Below are 4,222 nucleotides of genomic sequence, written 5' to 3'. Positions count from 1 at the left end.
TTGTCATTGGAGATTGATAGCAGCGCAGCCATTGGATCCCTCTGCTGTCAATCAAATCAATGACGCGGCACGCCGGGGGGCGGGGCCGAGTGATCAAGTCAGAGGCTATAGCCGCCGGTTGTATCACTGGATCGCGCCAGTAAGCTAACCCTTTTGGGAGAGTGCTTGGGGTTAGCTCTTGCGGGGAGGAGCCAAGACAGCCGCTGCGGGACCCCAGAAGACCAGGATCGGGGCCACTCTGTGTAAAACTAACTGCACAGTGGAGGTAAGTATGACATGTTTGCTATTTAAAAAATAAAATAAAATATATATATATATATATATATATATATATATATATATATATATATACACACACACACCTTTACAACCCCTTTAAGATGGCAAGTAAAGAAAAGAGCTTCCAGACAGAGTAGATAGAGTATACAGCAAGATACAAAACAACCTTAATTTAGTTGAAAAAAACATCATTAGCAATTTATTCAAAAATCTGAACAATACAGACACATTAAAAACGCATAAAATAAAACAACATTAGCCATATGACCGCTCAATACTGCATGAAAATAATAATATATATATATATATATATATATATATACACACACACAGTACTGTGCAAAGGTTTTAGACAGGCATGAAGAATTCTGTAAATTAAAGGAGAAGTATAGCCATAGCTTTTTGGCTATACTTCTCCAGTAGACTACAGGAGTACATATAGTTCTGTACTCCTGTGACCCGTTTTCAGCCATCAGCAGGCTAAAGTCTTCTTTCCAATGACATCACTCAGCAGGCTAGGCTCAGGATCCTGACCATATGGCTGGGATCCACCCAGATGCCTGGATAGACAGCTATGGGACTGGCCCACGCATCCCTGTGCTGGTAAAACATGGCCCTGCATGGGGAAAAAAAGGAAATCTCCCCATGTGAATGTAGCGGGGTATCAACTTTTCGATGTGATATAAAAGACTACAATTGTTGATCGTGAAGGATCTCAGCTCCCTCTGGTGGCCTAGATTAGTTCTGGTACCACAGAGAATGTTTGAGAATTGAGTCCAGGAAGAGAAGAGACTCCATTTGCCCTGGTTTGTAATAAACTGCATTACCCAGGGGTCAACTGTATAACCCCAAGATGCTTTGCCTTCCGCATCGTCTACTGGAAAACGTAATTTAAGGGAGTGGACGTGTTTGGCGCGCTTTCTGGGGGACCACCTCTTCAACGCAGGGGGACACTGCCAAAATTGTCACCACGGAAGTAGGCCGCAGCCGAGGCCTACCTACGCCTAGGCGGAGCGCTTCTGTACAAGGAGAAACAGAACCTCTGTCGAAGTGATCGGACGGACCTTCAGCACCCCTGTTGCCTGTCTGAGAACCGGATAGCAGTATTGTGACTGGAGATCGAGGACGGAGTGCCGCGTAGAGACGAAGCCTGAACCGGTTTGGTGAGACGGGCACTTTGAAACTTGAAAGTACTGACTGTCTTGCAGGAGGACGGATTGTTTATATTCACCTTTGCAGTTTGGTTGTTAGGGGAACTTTCATTCGTTTATTACTTCCCTTTTGGATCATAACTTGCTCTTTGCGCGCCAACGCATGCCAACGTACAAGTGCACATACTACTAATATAAACTTACATTGAGGTTAGGCCTGGGACGCCAGGCCATATCCCTCAGTTATAGCTCTAATACTTAAAGACTATGGGCCAGATTTAGAAAGGATTTACGATGGCGCATCTCCAGATACGCCGTCGTAAGTCCGAATGTGAGGCGTCGTATCTCGGCGCCTGATTCAAAGAATCAGATACACCAGAATTTGTCTAAGATACGACTGACGTAAGTCTCTTACGCCGTCGTATTTTAGGTGCATATTTACGCTGGCCGCTAGGGGCGCTTCCGTATATTTCCGCGTTGAATATGCAAATGAGCTAGATACGCCGATTCACGAACGTACTTGCGCCCGGTGTATTAATATACACTGTTTACGTAAGGCGTACGACCGGCGTAACTTTACCCCTCATAAAGCAGGGGTAAGTCATGTTAAGGTATGGACGTCGGAAACGTCAGAACAGCATCGTATTTTACGTTGTTTGCGTGAGTCGTACGTGAATGGGGATGGGCGTAGGTTACGTTCACGTCGACTAAGCATTGAGCCGGCATAATTTAGGGAGAAAATTTGACGTGATACTGAGCATGCGCGCGCATGCGCCGTTCGTTAGGTGCGTCATTTACATGGGGTCACGATTCATTTCCATACTACACGCCCCCTACCTGCCTACTTTGAATTATGCTGGCTTACGCCGGCCCATTTACCCAAGCCGCCGCAACTTGCGGAGCAAGTGCTTTGTGAATACTGCATTTGCCTGTCTAAGTTGCGGCGGCGTAGCGTAAATAGGATACGCTACGCCCGCACAAAGATGCGCCCAGATACGTGAATCTGGCCCTATCTGTTTAGTGTTATACATTGATAGTATTTAACTTAATTGTTTGCTGATTAAGCAATCGGTTTTAGTCACCTTATACTGTGTTGTAGTGAGACAGAGCGCTGGGTGGGGCTTGGCAAGGGGAGTGCTTCAATGTGCATATTTGTTGAAGGAGTTCCCCTTGTTGTGTACTCACACAGGTCTGTATGACCTTATAGTCTAACTGACACCCTTTCACTATTATTGTCATTTATCATTACTTCACTTATGTTTTGTTTGTTTCATCTCAAGTAAAGTATCATTTTTGGTTACCTTGAAGTTTGTGTGCAGACTGTCTTTCATACTGAGGGACCCCTTCCATTTAGGGTACCTTTTTGATTTATATAATCTGTTGCAGTATAACGGGATATTGTGCTTTTCCACAAGTTACTGGGGTCCATAACTCCCATAGTACCAGCTGTGTCAAGGAAGGGTTTTGGGCCACTTTAAGGGGTTAGTCACAGAGCGTAGACCCAAAACAACCAGCAGCTCCCCCGGGGGTAGTGCTACACGAACAAAACCTAAGCATCAGTAAATAATGTACCTGCTAGAGTCCATATACACTCACCGACCACTTTATAAGGTAAACCTGTTCAATTGCTTGGTAACACAAATTACTAATCAGCCAATCACATGGCAGCGACTCAATGCACTTAGGCATCTAGACGCGGCAAAGACGACTCGCTGAAGTTGAAACCGAGCATCAGAATGGGGAAGAAAAGGGGTTTAAGTGAACTTGAATGGGGCATGATTGTTGGTGCCAGAAGGGCTGATCTGAGTATTTCAAAAACAAAACTACTAGGATGTTCACGCACAACCATCTCTAGGGTTTACAGAGAATGGTCTGAAAAAGAGAAAATTTCCAGTGAGCGGCAGCTGTGTGGACGAAAAAAACCTTGTTGATGTATGAGGAGAATGGGCGGACTGGTTTGAGATAATAGAAATGCATCAGTAACTCAAATAACCATTTGTTACAACCAAGGTATACAGAATATCATCTCTGAACCCACAACGCAGCAAACCTTGAAGCAGATGGGCTACAGCAGCAGAAGACCACAGCAGGTGCCACTCCTGTCAGCTAAAAAAGGAAACTGAGGCTACAGTTCACACAGGCTCACCAAAATTGGACAATAGAAGATTGAAAAAATGTTGCCTAATTTGAGGAGTCTTGATTTCAGCTGCGACATTCAGATGGTAGGGTCAGAATTTGATGTAAAAAACATGAAAGCATGGATCCATCCTGCCTTATATCAATGGTTGCTGGTGGTGTAATGGTGAGGGGGATATTTTCTTGGCACACTTTGGGATCCTTAGTATCAATTGAGCATCGTTTAAATGCCACAGCCTACCTGAGTATTGTTGCTGACCATGTCCATCCCGTTATGACTACAGTGTCCCCATCTTCTGATTTCCAGCAGGATAATGCATCATCTCAAACTTATTTCTTGAACATGACAATGAGTTCACAGCCCTCCAATGGCCTCCACTATCACCAGATCTCAAGCTTTCAATCCAATAGGGTACCTTTGGGATGTGGTGGAATGGAAGATTTGCATCATGGATGTGCAGCCGACAAATCTGCAGCAACTGCGTGATGCTATCATGTCGATATGGACCAAAATCTCAGAAATATTTTCAACACCTTGTTGAATTTATGCCACAAAGAATTAGGGCAGCTCTGAAGGCAAAAGGGGTCCAACCCGGTGCTAGCAAGGTGTACCTAATGAAGTGGCTGGTGAGTGTACACTTGACCCCTGAAAGATT

Source organism: Rana temporaria, chromosome 4, assembly GCF_905171775.1.
Source record: "Rana temporaria chromosome 4, aRanTem1.1, whole genome shotgun sequence".
In the NCBI taxonomy this organism is placed as follows: domain Eukaryota; kingdom Metazoa; phylum Chordata; class Amphibia; order Anura; family Ranidae; genus Rana; species Rana temporaria.
Note: the sequence above shows the minus strand (reverse complement) of the source record.